The following is a 16,201-nucleotide window of genomic DNA, read 5'->3' on the forward strand; positions in this document are numbered from 1 at the left end:
CTGTAAGGCCATTTCACCTTGTATTGCACAGCATGTATTAGAAGATATGTACTGTGTTTTGAATAATAATAATGGAATCGTAGTGTTTACAATCTGTATTGTATTGTTTTGAATTGTGACTGTGATATTTACATTGAACGGTGTGTATCCATCAATTTTATGAAATAAAGTATAATTTGAAAGATAAAAAATGTTCCAGTCTCACCGTGTCTGTTGTTATTAGACAATGAAGACTGGAAACGTAGCCGGACAGTAAAGATATGGGGAAATAAACAAAGAGCATCTCATGCATACACCAGGTGAGAAATAGGAGTATTTTCTTTATGGTGTGAAACTAGGGACTGTAGAGGATCAAAGGGTTTTGTGTGTCCAGGTACACCAATCACTAAAAGCTAATGCACATGTAACAAAAATAATTTTATAGATCCCAATTTCTGGGCTGTCATATCCCAAGGTACCGCTATCAGGTACTTAGCCAACACGCAGGAATTTGCTGATACAATGAGGCCCCACTGCCTCCCTTGCTGGTCCATTCCATACATCCAGCAGCCTCTGCATTAAAAAAGTTACATTCAATCATTCTGCTCATCCCATGCCCCAGGTAGAGAAGACTAATAGAGGCAGGAGGACCCAGACCATCAGCCTTATGTGAGTTTGGATATTTTTGTTTTTAATTCCGTTTATTGCATTGACAGTTTTTTCCCTTTTTTGTACATTTCTATTTTTATTTAATTCTTGCAGATTTTGCATTTTTAAACCAATTCTCCAAACCCTGTGCGCAGTGAGTGCTGACTCCGGGTCCTTTGATTGACAGCTCTCACCTCCTCCCACCGCCCCCACCTCCCCACACACTTCCCCCCCCCACCCCCGCTATCAACCTGGGCTGGCTCCTCCTATCACGTGACAGGCAGCAGCGTCGTTCAAATTTGTGCGCTGACGTCACGACGCAAACGTGCCGGTTCGACGCGAGTGACGCCGCGCATGCGCCACACGGTCCCTGTGCCGCTTTTCTTCAGAAACTCTGCCCACCCATTTAATCCCCTCCCACGGCCCATGTCCTCTCTCCCCAATCACGGACTCTCCCCACCCATTTAATCTCCTCCCACAGACCAAGTGCTCTCTCCCCTATTGTGGACTGTCCCCACCCATTTAATCTCCTTCCACAGCCCATGTACGCTCTCCCCTATCACGCACTCTGCCCACCCATTTAATCTCCTCTCACAGCCCATGTACACTCTCCCCGATTATGGAGTCTACCCCACACATTTAATCGCCCCCCCACCACAGCCCATGTACATTCTCCCCTATAGAAGAACATAAAAAATAGGAGCAGGTGTAGGCCATGTGGCCCCTCGAGCATGCTCCACCATTCATTCAGATCATGGCTGATTTTCCACCTCAACTCCACTTTCCCGGCCGATCCTCCTATCCGTTGATTCGGCTAGTGTCCAAAAATCTATCGATCTCAGTCTTGAATATCGACTCGGCATCCACAGCCCTCTGGGGTGGAGAAATCCAAAGATTCACAACCCTCTGAGTGAAGAAATTCCTCTTCATCCCAGTCTTAGTAGATTGGGACTCTACTCATTGGAGGCGATCTTATTGAAACATATAAGATTGTGAAGGGGCTTGATCGGGTGGATGCGGTAAGGATGTTCCCAAGGATGGGTGAAACTAGAACTAGGGGGCATAATCTTAGAATAAGGGGCTGCTCTTTCAAAACTGAGATGAGGAGAAGCGTCGTCACTCAGAGGGTAGTAGGTCTGTGGAATTTGCTGCCCCAGGAAGCTGTGGAAGCTACATCATTAAATAAATTTAAAACAGAAATAGACAGGGCTGATGGCCGGCGCGGACACGATGGGCCGAAGGGCCTCTATCCGTGCTGTATAACTCTATGACTCTATGACAGTTTCCTAGAAGTAAAGGGAATTAGGGGTTACGGGGAGCGGGCAGGAAATTGGACATGAATTTTGATTTGAGGCAAGGATCAGATCAGCCATGGTCTTATTGAATGGAGGAGCAGGCTCGAGGGCCGTTTGGCCTACTCCTGCTCCTATTTTTTATGTTCTTCAGTCGCCAACCCCTCATCCTGAGAAATTGCCCTTTAGTTCTGGACTCTCCAACCAGGGGAAACAACTCTCTGAGCATCTAACCTGTCAAGCCCCCTTAGAATCTTGTATGTTTCAATGAGATCAACTCTCATTCTTCTAAACTCCAGAGATTAAAGGTCCATTCTACTCAATCTCTCCTCATAGGACAACACACTGATCCCAGGAACCAATCTGGTGAATCTTCATTCAACCAGCTCGAAGGCAAGTATACCGTTCCTTATATAAAGAGACCAAAACTGTACGCAGTACTCCAGGTGAGAACTCACCAAAGCCCTGTACAATTGTACTAAGACTTCCTTACTCTTGTACTCTAAACTCCTTGCAATAAAGGCCAACATGTCAATGGCTTCCCTAATTGACTGCTGTATCTGCATACTAATATTCTGTGTTTCTTGTACCAGGACAGCCAAGTCTTTCTGAATACCAACATTTTTTTTTTCCCATTTAAAAAATATCCCGACCAAAGTGAATAACTTCGCATTTCCCCATATTACACTCCATCTGCCACCTTCTTGCCCACTGACATACACTGTCTATATCCCTTTGCTGATGTTTTTTGTCCTCCTCACAGCTTACTTTCCCAGCTGTCTTTCTGTCGTCAGCAAACTTGGATACATTACACTCGATCCCTTCATTTAAGTCATTAATATCGATTGTAAGCAGCTGAGGCCCAAGCACCGATCCTTGCAGCACCCCACTGTTTACAGCCTGCCAACCTGAAAATGACCCGTTTATCCCTACTCTCTGTTTTCTGTCCTTTACCGATTCCACCACCCATGCTAATATATTACCCCCAACCCCATGAGCACTTATCTTGCGTAACAACCTTTTATGTGGCACCTTATCGAATGCCTTTTGAAAATCCAAATGTACTACATCCACTGGTTCTCCTTTATCTACCCTGCTAGTTACATCCTCAAAAAACTCTAATAAATTTGTCAAACACGATTTCCATTTCGTAAAAGCTTGTTGACTCTGCTAATCATATTATGATTTTCTAAGTGCCCTGTTACCACTTCCTTACTAATGGATTCCAGCATTTTCCCGACCACTGATGTCAGGCCATCTGGCCTGTATTTACCTGTTTTCTCTCTCCCTCTCTTCTTGAATAGTGGGATAATATTTGCTGCCTTCCAGTCGACTGCGACCGTTCCAGAATCTAGAGAATTTTGGAAGATCAAAACGAATGCATCTGCTATCTCTGCAGCCACCTCTTTTAGAACCCTCAGATGTAGGCAATCAGGTCCAGGGGATTTGTAGGCTTTTAGTCCATAAGTTTGTCCAGTACTTTTTCTGTAGTGATATTAATTGTTTTAACGTCCTCACTCTCATTTACCCCTTGGTTCCCCACTATTTTTGGTATGCTTTTTGTGTCTTCAACTGCGAAGACAGATACAAAATATTTGTTTAACGCATCTGCCATTTCCTTATTCCACATTATCATTTCTCCGCTAGCATAGATTCTACCCACCCAATGATTCATCTTCGACAGCCCATGTACACTCACTCTATTCTATCATGGACTCTACCCACTTATTTAATCTCCTCCCACAGCCCATGTACACTCCCTCTATTATGAACTGTACCCACCCATCTGATCTCCTCCCACATTCCGTGTACACTCTCCCCTATTATGGACTCTACCCACCCATCTGATCTCCTCCCACAGTCCCTGTACACTCTCCCCTATTATGGACTCTACCCATCCATCTGATCTCCTCCCACATCCCCTGTACACTCTCATTATCATTCATCGACCCCACTCATTTAATCTCACCTCATAGCTCCTGTGGGGAAAAACTTTATCCTGCATGCCCCACATCCTTAGATCAGTAGAGTTTGATCGTTCTCTTTATTTAGCGAGGTTAGTGACAAGATCTCCTCTGTGTGGAAAGCTGGTCCACATTGTAACAATGAAGCCGGTGTCCGGTGAGGAATCGTTGCCTCGAGGGGCCCCCTCCATCGTTTGAATCTCAGTATCACATTTGAATCGGCCTTGACTGTTCTTAAAAAGAACTTGCATTCATTCGACCTCCTTTCACGTCATCAGCACTTCCCCCACATCCCGCCCCAAGGTGCTTCACAGCTAATGGATTCATTTTGAACCAAATTGTGCACAGTAAGGCCCCACAAATAGCAATGCGTTAGTGTTCAGATAATCTGTTTTACTAGTATTAGTTGAGGGATAAATATTGGTCAGGGCACCGGCGTGAACTTACTTTGAACAGTGCGGTGGGATCTTTTATGTCCATTTGAGTAGCCACCTCTGGTGGGGGCGTGTCATTACAGCGTAACGAGTATACATTGACTGTTTCCCATATAAATGTTGACGTACGAATATATAATGGAAATATAAAAATAAGGGAAGGATGTAAGACTTTAAAATGGGGTGTGAATTACATGTGCCCTCCCTGGTCCAATTATCCCACGCCCTCTCATTCAGTTCCCAGAAAACTCCACTTGGTCTGCAATCGATGTGTTCCGCCCCACAGGAGATCGATCGGTCATCGATATAAATGATTGGAGAATTTGTATTTAACTTCATCTTTTAAGAACATATGCAATCTGAACAGAAGTAGGCCGCATGGCCCCTCGAGTCTGCTCCGCAATTCAATCAGATCATGGCTGATCTTCGACCTCAACTCCACTTTCCCTCCGGATCCCCATATTCCTTGATTCCCCTAGAGTCCAAAAATCTATCGATCTCAGCCTTGAATACATTCAACGACTCAGCATCCACAGCCCTCTGTGGTGGAGATTTGCAAAGATTCACAACCCTCTCTGTGAAGAAATTCCTCCTCATCCCAGTCTTGAATTGCTGACCCCACATCCTGCAACTATGCCCCCTAGTTCTCGACTATCCACCAAGGTAAAGAATCTCGCAGCATCTACCCTGTCAAGCCCCCTCAGAATCTTATATGTTTCAATGAGATCACCTCTCATTATTTCAAACTCCATAGAGTATAGGCCCATTCTACTCAAACTCCCTTCATAGGACAACCCTCGCATCTCAGGAATTAATCTAGTGAACCTTTGTTGCACCGCCTCCAATGTAAGTATATCCACCCTTAGATACGGAGACCGAAACTGTACGTCGTACTCCAGGTGAGATCTCACTAAAGCCCTGAACAAGACTTGGAATATATCGCCGTTCCTTCATCGTTGCAGGGTCAAAATCCTGGAACTCCCTTCCTAACAGCACTGCGCAAGAACATTCACCACACCTCTGCAGCGGTTCAAGAAGACGAACTCATCGCCACTTTCTCAAGGGCAATTAGGGATGGGCAATAAATGCTGACCTTGCCAGCGACGCCCACATCTCAGGAACGAATAAAAAAAAAGTGTAGCAAGAATTCCTCACTCGTACTCCAACCGCCTTGCAATAGAGGCCAACATGCCATTTGCCTTCCTAATTGCTTGTTGTACCTGCATGTTAACTTTTTCTGTTTCTTTTAAGAGGACACCGAAGTCTCTCCGAACATCAATATTTAATAGTTCCTCACCATTTAAAAAAATATTCTGTTTTTCTATTCTTCCTTACATTTCCCCACATAATAGTCCATCTGCCATCTTCTTGTCCACTCACTTGACCTGTCTATATCCCTTTGCAGACTTTTTGTGTCCTCCTCATAGCTTGCTTTCCCACCTAGCTGTGTATCGTCAGCAAACTTAGATAATTTACACTCGGTCCCCTCATCTAAGTCATTAATATAGATTGTAAATAGCTGAGGCCCAAGCACGGATCCTTGCGGCACTGTATTTGTTATAGCCTGCCAAACTGAGGATGACCCGTTTATGACTCTCTGTTTTCTGTCGGTTAATCAATCTTCTATCCATGCTAATATATTACCCCCAACCACTTGAGCCCTTACCTTGTGTAACAACATTTTATGTGGCACCTTATCGAATGCCTTTTAAAAATCCAAATGTACGACATCCACTGGTTCCCTTTCATCTACCCTGCTCATTACATCCTCAAAAATCTCCAATAAATTTGTCAAACACGATTTCACTTTCATAAAAGCTTGTTGACTCTTCCTAATCATATTATGATTTTCTAAGTGCCCTGTTACCATTTCCTTAATAATGGATTCCAGCATTTTCCCGACCACTGATGTCAGGCTATCTGGCCTGTATTTCCCTGTCCATCCCTTCTTGAATAGTGGGATAATATTTGCTACCTTCCAGTCCACTGGGACCGTTCCAGAATCGAGAGAATGTTGGAAGATCATAACGAATGCATCTGCTATCACTGCAGCCACCTCTTTTAGGACCCTCAGATGTAGGTAATCAGGTCCAAGGGATTTGTAGGCTTTTAGTCTCATAAGTTTGTCCAGTACTTTTTCTGTAGTGATATTACTTGTTTTAACGTCCTCGCTCTCATTTACCCCTTGGTTCCCCACTATTTTTGGTCTGCTTTTTGTGTCTTCTACTGTGAAGACAGATATTTGTTTAACGCATCTGCCATTTCCTGATTCCCCGTTATAATTTCTCCTGTCTCAGCCTCTGAGGGACCAACGCTTATTTTTGCTACTCTCTTCCTTTTTACATGCTTGTAGAAGCTCTTGCAATCCGTTTTAATATTTATTGCTAGTTCACTTTCATATTCTATTTTCTCCCTTTTTATCAATTTCATGGTTGTCCTTTGTTGATTTCGAAAACTCTCCCAATCCCCAGGCTTATTACTCTTCTTGGCAACATTATAGGCCTTTTCTTTCAATCTAATACCCTCCTTAACTTCTTTAGGTAGCCACGAGTGGATCACTCATCCCTTGAAGTTTTCATTTCTCAATGGAATATATACTTGTTGAGAATATTGAAATATTTCTTCAAATTTTTGCTATTGCTTTTCAACTGTCAAACCCTTTAATTTAATTTCCCATTCTAGCTTTGACAACCCGCCCCTCATACCTATGAAATTGGCTTTATTTAAGTTTAAGACTCTAGTTTCTGATTGAAGTACGTTACTTTCAAACTGAATGAGGAATTCTATTATATTATGGTCGATATTCCCCAGAGGTTCTTTTACTGCGAGATTATTAATGAACTCAAGCTCATTACATAATACAAGGTCTAAAATAGCCTGCTCCCTGGTTGCTTCCATGATATTTTGCTCGAGAAAACCGTCTCGAATATGCAGATCACAATTGAAATGTATTTAAAGAATGGACTCAGTGATTTCTTGACCTTTAGGAATTATTAGAACACTGTACTCTAAAAGCTGTGTGCCAGCTAAATTCAATAAAAAAAACGAGGCTGGTTTAATTAATGCATTTTAATTTAATTTTAATTGAATGTGAAAATAAACTTATTGATCTCATTTTATATCCAACGAGCTGTTCCCTGACAACAATAACCACAGCAATCAATGGTTGAATTTATTGATTGGATTGTGTTCGTGGGACCTATGGATTAGATTTCCTCTAACACTCATTTGCAGTCTCTCCCTGTGAATCACAGCCTCTCCTCCCACTGCATTGAATCCTTTGTGTCCTCACCCGTTGTTCAGTTTATCCGCTTTCGCAATCCATCCGCTCCTGAATCCCCTCCAGCTCCAACATATCCTTTTTCTTGTCTCCCTCACAATCACATTCACTGGCCCGGTCTCCAGCGAAATTTCCCGTTTGGTGCCAGCCCCTGTCGGCTCACTTATCCCAGAGCAACAAACTAGCTACACCTCCCTCTGTCCCCTTACCTTCCCGACCCTTCGCTCTCTTTCCTCGTCCGTCTGGAGCCCAAATCTGGCTTCAATCCGCTGGATTCCCGCTAGTAAAACCCCTTCTCCTTTCCCACCGGCACTGCGCCCTCACTCGGTTCGTCCAGGTGATCCGGTGCTCACATTATTCAGTTTCTCTATCGATTTCTCAATTCATTATTGATCATTGTGTTTAAAAACATCTCTCTGCCCGAAAGCGCTGCCCAGGTCAATAAATCACTTTCCACTCTTCGATGCAGCAACAAAGCTGGAAACTTCACCCCAGATCCTCTCAAACTGCTGCTTTGTCTCAAGGTCTGATCAGTAATTTCTCTGCTTCCTTTTCTCTCTCTTACAGTTAAATTGATGGCGATTGTGATCCTGTCCCGAGGGAAGTGCGGACTCTCCAAATGTATCAGTCCCTTCCTGGTGGGAATAGCAATGGCCGATCTCCAGGTCGTTATCACTGATCCGATTTCGGGGTGGATTTGTTTGATGCATTTCCCAGGTTCATTCCTGGACTTTGCTCCCGTGTGCAGTCTCCTTGAATCCCTGATTTTTGCAACCACTGGAGTTTCTGTCTGGCTCACAGTCGCTTTCACCTTTGATCGATTTGTGGCCATTTGTTGTGAGAAGCTGAAAACTAAATATTGCACCGAGAAAACGGCGGCTGTGGTTCTGGGAACAGTGAGTGTGCTGGGCTGTTTAGAGAGTCTCCCCAGGTGCTTTATATATGAACCTGAATATATAATTGTTAATGTTCCCTGGTTTTGTGTGGCTAAACCGAGCTTCAAGACTTCCCCCGCATGGTCCGCATTTGAGCTGTTTCACCTCCTTTTAACCCCTTGTGTCCCGTTCTGTCTGATTTTGCTGCTCAATGTTCTGACGGTCAGACGCATTTTAGTGTCCAGTCGAGCGCGCAGGTCACTGCTGGGCCGAAGCAATGGATAGAATTACAAGGATCCAGAGATGGAGAACCGAAAGAAATCCATCATTTTACTCTTCAGTACATCGGGCAGTTTTATATTGTTATAGGTGACACAGGTTGTATTTTCCATCTATCAGCGAATTGCAAACATTTATTCTTACTCCCCCACTGACCCTCTCTATATCACACTACTCACAGCAGCAATGCTGCAACTTTTCAGTTCCAGCACAAATACGTGTATTTATGTCCTGACCCAGTCTAAATTCAGAGAGGAGCTGAAGAACGCAGTGAAATACCGACTCATTCTAATTGTTAATTTAGTTAAATTATAGAAAGAGCTGAAGGGTTTCAAACCCTCGAACTAAATCCCGTTTCATATTCCATCCCTAACACTTCCCATTGGTTCGAATGTACATTTTATATTAGCAGCACCGAGACCGGAAATTATCGTGAATCTGATTCTGACATTATATTTTATTGATAACCTGACCTATTGAGACAGGAATTGTTCTGTAGACGACACATGAAATATTGCTCAAAAAGTCGGCACTAAAGAGCTCAGCTGGAGTTCAACTAAATGGCCCCCCTGCACCTACAGCAAAATGGGCAAACCTGGCAATCCCAGTCACTGCTCTGCGTCTGATCAGAATGGGTGCAATCCACATAAATGGAGAAACAGAGGGGGAGAGATAGACAGATACATAGATAGACAGAAAAAAGTTTACGTTATGGTACGAGGAGACCCTGAGACACATGGGGCACAAGGTGGGGGGAGGTGAGATAAACCGTGAGGACGGTCTCCTGATTAAGTTCGAAGACCAGGAGAGCCTGAGACACACTCGGCACACGTGGCGGGTGAGACAGACTGTGTGGGTGGTCGCTGGGTTACGTTATTGGACCAGGAGAGCCTGAGACACACGGGGCACATGGGGACGGGGAACAGGCAGTGTGGGTTGGTCCCTGCGTTAAGGGGTTACGTTATTGGACCAGGAGATCGTGGGACACATGGGGCAAAGGAGGAGGTGGTGTCAGGCTGTGAGGGCCGTGCCTGGCTTATGATATTGGACCAGGAGACACAGGGGTAGACTGGTTGCGAGGCTGAACCCTTGTTTAAAATATGGGACCAGTGACACTGAGTCACACAAACATGCAGTCAGTACAGTCAGGAGGCACATGTCCCTTGTACACACATTGATGTTGAATTGAGCTGAGCTGTGCCACAAATGAATATGGAATTAAGATATCAAATTCAATTCAGTTCGCTCCAAAGCTTAAAAATTTTGCTTCAATATGCCTTGTCAGAAGAGGATAGAATGGATGAGAATGAGAGAGAGAGAGGGAGAGAGAGAGAGAGAGAGAATGAGAGAGAGAGAGTGAGAGAGGGTGATAGATGGAGAGAGAGAGGATAAGAGCGAGTAAGAGAGATGATAGGGAGAAAGAGAATGAGAAAGAGTGAGAGAGGGTGATAGAGGGAGACAGAATGAGAGGGAGAGAAAAAAAAACAGAGAAAGAATGACAATGAGGCAGAGAGAATGAGAGAGAGAAGGAGAATGAGACAGAGGGAGAGAGAGATAATGAAACAGAGAGAATCTAGGATAGAGAGAATGAAACAGATACAGCCAGAGAGACAGAAAGTTTGGGAGAGAGTTGTTGTTTGGGTAGATTAAAAAGGAGAATGTAAATTTTCGGGGTCATGTTTGCATTTGTTTACACCAGTAATATCAGTTCAAACCGGGCGGAATCATCCGAATCAGGTCAAAAGATTGGGGGAATTTTACACGTCAGTGAGTTGCACCAAAACCACTTAAGTTGGTATTTTCAGCCATCGTTTACGCTGACTGAAGATTCAATTGTCCGGGACCTGGTCTCGCCCACAGAACTAACCAGATCCCCAGATCGACATTGCGAGATTCCACCGATCGCGCAGGTTCAGAAAGCGACTCAAATTCTATTTCTTTTCTTAGTCACAGAGACATTAGTGGGCACGGTTTAAAATGTTCGTCACATCAAAAAATATTAATTCACCACGAAATTGACCAGTATACATCAATGAAACAAGTTAATGGTTCAATGAAGTTGTTTAAATTCATTTTCATTGATTATAAACCAGGTTACTCACAGGTGGAGGACTGGAACGCGAATTCAAAAAGCTTATTGTTGGTGAACAACCTCATTTTTAGCTGCAATAATAAACCTTCACCAGGTTACCACTCTTAAATACATCAAAGAATACTTTTTAATGGAAAAAAAATGTTAAAAATGATTACGTTCTATTACGCTGCCCGAATACGTTGGTTTATTGAAGATTGTATGTTTATAGTGATGCAAATGAATTTTACTGGAAATTTGAAAGGCCCTGATCCCTGGTCTGTGCTGATTCTCTGTTAGTTTACTCGGTGAAGGCACTTATCCCTGGTCTGTCCTGATTCACTGATAGTTTACTGGGTGAAGGCACTGATCCCTGGTCTTTGCTAGTTCCCGGATCGTTTACTGGGTGAAGGCTATGATCCCTGGTTTGTAATGATTATCTGATGTTTTACTGGCGAAAGTCCCGAATCCCTGGTTTGTGCTGATTCTCCGATGGTTTACTGGTTAAATGTTAACGTGTGTGTCAATCTTCTCCATTAGCAAATACTTGTGAATAATTGTAGTAAGCAGAATTCGGTCGGCTTCTTCCAAATAGAAGAAAGTATCTCCTTTATTGAGAACAGTTCAACAAACAGGGTAAAATGACTGGTAGATATTCGTTCTTTAATTCCAGCCTGTCTGTGGATGCAGTACAGTAGAGACAGCTCCTTAATTATTGTACAAAAACTGAAAACTAACAGCAATAAGCGTGGTCTTTTGTAGATCAAAACATCGTTACACTCAATACATTCAGTACCCGAATATTACAATGAAACATGACAATATCTAATTCACCAACTGTAGATTCAATGTTACGGAGATGGAAATAGGAGGTCCTGGTGAAGGAGCGGATATGATATGTCTCTCTGTCTCGTTCTCCCTCTGTCTCTATCTATCTCTTCCTGTGCCTCTTTCTGTCTTATAATTCTCTCTCAGTCTCTGTCGCTCTCTCTCTATCTTCCACCTGTCTCTTTCTGTCCGTCTTTCTCTCACTCTCTCTCACTGGTCTCTGCTTCACTCTGTCTCTCTCTCTATCTCTGTGTCTCTCGCCGTCTCTTTGTTTCGTTGTCTCTCTCTTCCTCTCTCTGTCTCTCCCTCTCTCTCTTACACTGTCTCTCTCTCTCTCTCTGTCCCTCTCTCTCGCATACTGTCTCTCCCTCGGTGTTTCTATCTATGCTTCTGTTTCTCTCTCTCTTTCTTTCTGTCTCCCTCTTTGTCTATTTCTGTCTCTCTCTGTCTCTGTTTCATTGCCCCTCTCACTATCTCTCTCTCTCTCTCTGTCTCTCTCTCGCTCCCTCTCTCTCTCTCTCTCTCCCTCTCTCTCGCTATCTCCCTCTCTGTTTTTCTCAGTCTCCATTTCTGTCCCCTTTCATTTAATTGTATTCCCAGCCCTCTAGGACTGTCCCGGAGGTTTCAGAAATGAAAGATTAATCTCCTGAACACTGCTGTGAGCAATGATTCGGGAGCAAAATCATAAGACCGTTAAAACAAAGTTTTTTTTAAAAAATACTTTGAACACTTTTGTGTCTTAGTGGCAAAAATAGTGGTGGAAAAAGGCTGTTTGTCTGGGTGATGGGTGAACGGGACTTGGCACAAGCTAGGAGACGGGCAGCATGTCTTTTGGATGAGCTGGAGTTTATCGAGGTGAAAGATGGGAGGCCGACCAGGAGAGCATTGCAACAGTGGAATCTTCAGGTGACAAAGACATGGATGAGGGTTTCAGCAGCAGACAAGCTGAGGCAGGGGCGGAGACGGGTGATGTTACGGAGGAGGAAGTAGGCGGTCTTGGCGATAGAGCGGATATGATAAGCCTCTATGTTTCCCAGTCCGTCTCTCTGGCTCTGTGTCTCTCTCTCTGTCTCCTTCTCATTACAGCACTGAGGGACTGCTGCTCTGCTGGTGCAGCTGTCCTTCAGGTGAGGCCCCGTCTGTCCTTTTAGGTGGACGTGAAAGATCCCTTCGCAATATTTCAAAGAAGAGCAGGGCAGTTCTCCACTATTTCTTTGCTATATATTGAAATAATTGTGAATCAAGAGGTGAAAGGGAGGGAGGAACTTAATACATTTACAACCAGCAGGAAAGGGTTTTGAAAAAATTATTAGAACTAATAGCTGAGAAGTCCCCAGGTCCTGACGGAATTCATCTGAGGGTCTTAAAAGAAGTGGCTGCAGAGATAATAGATGAATTGGGATTAATTTTCCAAATTTCCAGAGATTCTGGAAGGGTCCCAACAGATTGGATAATAGCAAATGTAAATCCTCTATTCAAGAAAGGAGGAAGACAGAAAGCAGGAAATTATAGGCCGGTTAGCTTAACGTTTGACATAGGAAACATGCTAGAATCTATTACTTTGGATGTTATAGCAGGGCACTTCGAAAATCTCCATGCAGTCAGGCAGCGTCAACGCGGCTTTGTGAAACGGAAATCGTGTATGACTAATTAATTAGAGTTCTTTGAGGAAGTATCCCGCAACGTGGATAAAGGGAATCCTGTGGATGTTGTGAAATTGGATTTCAAGAAGGCTTTTGACGAGGCGCCACATCAAAGGCTACTGCACAAAACAAGAGCTCATGGTGTAGGAGGTAACATATGAGCATGGGTAAAGGATTGGCTTGCTAACAGGAAGCAGAGAGTAGGAATAAGTGGGTCATTTTTTTATTTGTTCATGGGATGTGGGCGTCGCTGGCAAGGCCAACATTTATTGCCAATCCCTAATTGCCCTTGAGAAGGTGGTGGTGAGCCGCCTTCTTGAACCGCTGCAGTCTGTGTGGTGAAGGTTCTCCCACAGTGCTGTTAGAAAGGGAGTTCCAGGATTTTGACCCAGTGACGATGAAGGAACAGCGTTATATTTCTAAGTCGGGATGGTGTGTGACTTGGAGGGGAACGTGCAGGTGGTGTTGTTCCCATGTCCTTCTTGGTGGGAGAGGTCGCGGGTTTGGCAGGTGCTGTCGAAGAAGCCTTGGCGAGTTGCTGCAGTGCATCCTGTGGATGGTGCAACTGCAGCCACGGTGTGCTCGTGGTGAAGGGAGTGAGTTTTTAGGGTGGTGGATGGGATGCAAATCAAGCGGGTTGCTTTGTCCTGAATGGTGTCGAGCATCTTGAGTATTGTTGGAGTCAGGAGGTGAGTCACTCACCGCTGAACACCCATCCTCTGACCTGGTCTTGTAGCCACAGTGTTTATGTGGCTGGTCCAGTTCAGTTTCTCGTCAATGGTGACCACCAGGATGTTGATGGTGGGGTATTCGGCGATGGTAATGCCATTGAATGTTAAGGAGAGGTGGTTGGACTCTTTCTCTTGTTGGAGATGTTCATTACCTGGCACTTGTCCGGCGCGAATATAATTTGTCACTTATCAGCCCAAGCCTGGATGTTGTCTTCATTATCTTATGGGTTGCAAATGGAAATGAACACTGTGAAATCATCAGCAAACATCCCAATTTCTGACTTTAAGATGGAGGGAAGGACATTGATGAAGCAGCTGAAGATGGTTGGGCCACGGGCTCTGCCCTGAGGAACTCCTGCAGCAATGTCCTGGGGCTTAGATGATTGGCCTCCAACAACCACTGCCTTCTTCCTTCGTGCTTGTACGACTCCAGCCACTGGAGAGTTTTCCCCGTGATTCGCATTGACTTCCATTTTACTCTGGCTTCTCGGTGCCACACTCGGTCAAATGCTGCCTTGATGTCAAGGGCAGTCACTCTCACCTCACCTCTGGAATTCAACTCTTTTGTCCATGTTTGGACCAAGCCTGTAATCAGGTCTGGAGCCGAGTAGTCCTGGCAGAACCCAAACTGAGCATCGGTAAGCAGGTTATTGGTGAGTAAGTGCCGCTTGATAGCACTGTCGACGACACCTTCCATCACTTTGCTGATGATTGAGAGCAGACTTGATGGGGCTTTAATTGACAGGATTGGATTTATCCTGCTTTTTGTGGACAGGACATACCTGTGCAATTTTCCACATTGTCAGGTAGATGCCAGTATTGTAGCTGTTCTGGAACAGTTTTCCAGAGGCGCGGCTAATTCTGGCGCACAAGTCTTCAGCACTACAGTCGGGATGTTGCCGGGCCCATAGTCTTTGCTCTATCCATTTCACTCAGCCCTTTCTTGATATCACCTGGAGTGAATCGAATTGGCTGAAGACTCGCTTCTGTGAGGGTGGGGATCTCAGTATGAGACCGAGATGGATCATCCACTCGGCACTTCTGACTGAAGATTAGCCTGCAATGGATGCTCTTCATGCCCTTGCACCATTACGCCTGGACACCCCAAGGATCAATCGTTCGTCACCTCCAATTTCTCAACTGCATGCTGCCACGCGATGACATCATCCGAAACAACTGCGTCAGATTCTACAATTATGCTGGCGAAAAACAGCTCTCCCTCACCACCACCTCTCGCAACCGCTCCATTGTCAAACTTCTTGTTTGGATGAGCCATTGTCCTTGGCCCCCTGCACAAACTTCATTCCCTAAAAACCGATTCCATCCCTCCCCTTGACTCTGTCGCTCGCTGGTTTGCAAGCAACCATGCCGCGGTCTTTGATCCCGCGCTGAGCATCTGACCCAATGACAGCTCCATTACAAAGACTGCCTATTTCCAACTCCGTAATATCGCCTGTCTTAGCCCCTACCTTCGCGCATCTGCTGTTAAAAACCTCGTCCATGGTTTTGTTATCTCCAGAATCAACTATTTCAATGCTCTCCTGGCCAGCCTCCCGTCTTCCACCCTCCATAAACCTAAACTTAAGGTCTCTGCGCTCCTAACAGTTGCATCTTGTGCACCCCCCACTTCCTTCGAACCACCATTGGTGGCCGGAATTCCCTCCCTAAACCTTACCGCCTCCACTGGTCAATAGAGAGTAATATCGAGTGGCGAGGAAAACAGGCATCCTATCCGAACCCGCCAGGCGGCATCGGTTAAAATAATACTGTTTGGGTGTGTTCATAATAGAGTTGAATGTTGTGACGGGACAATTAAGTTAGTGGAGCGAATCGTTTTAGTGGCCCGAAGACCATTTCTGCTCTTGACTTTTCTCGTGTTCCTATTTTGTAAGCCAGTAATGAGATCTAGATTTCTAACAGTCAGTCTTTCATCTAAGGGAGTTGGGCAAGCAGCGGAGAAATGAGGTGAGAATATCAGCAGTTGAATTGTCAAATTTATCAAATATTATTTTGCTAAATTGGACCACAAACCCAACTGAAATAAAACCCAGACGCAAATTGTTAGACGAGGGGTTTTCTTACTGATCATCTGCTCCTCAAAATAATAGAGTCCGTAGCATTCAATAATTATTATTAACAACAATTAAACATCCACTTAATAACAATATTTATGGCAA

Source organism: Heptranchias perlo, unplaced genomic scaffold (genome assembly GCF_035084215.1).
Source record: "Heptranchias perlo isolate sHepPer1 unplaced genomic scaffold, sHepPer1.hap1 HAP1_SCAFFOLD_64, whole genome shotgun sequence".
Lineage (NCBI taxonomy): Eukaryota > Metazoa > Chordata > Chondrichthyes > Hexanchiformes > Hexanchidae > Heptranchias > Heptranchias perlo.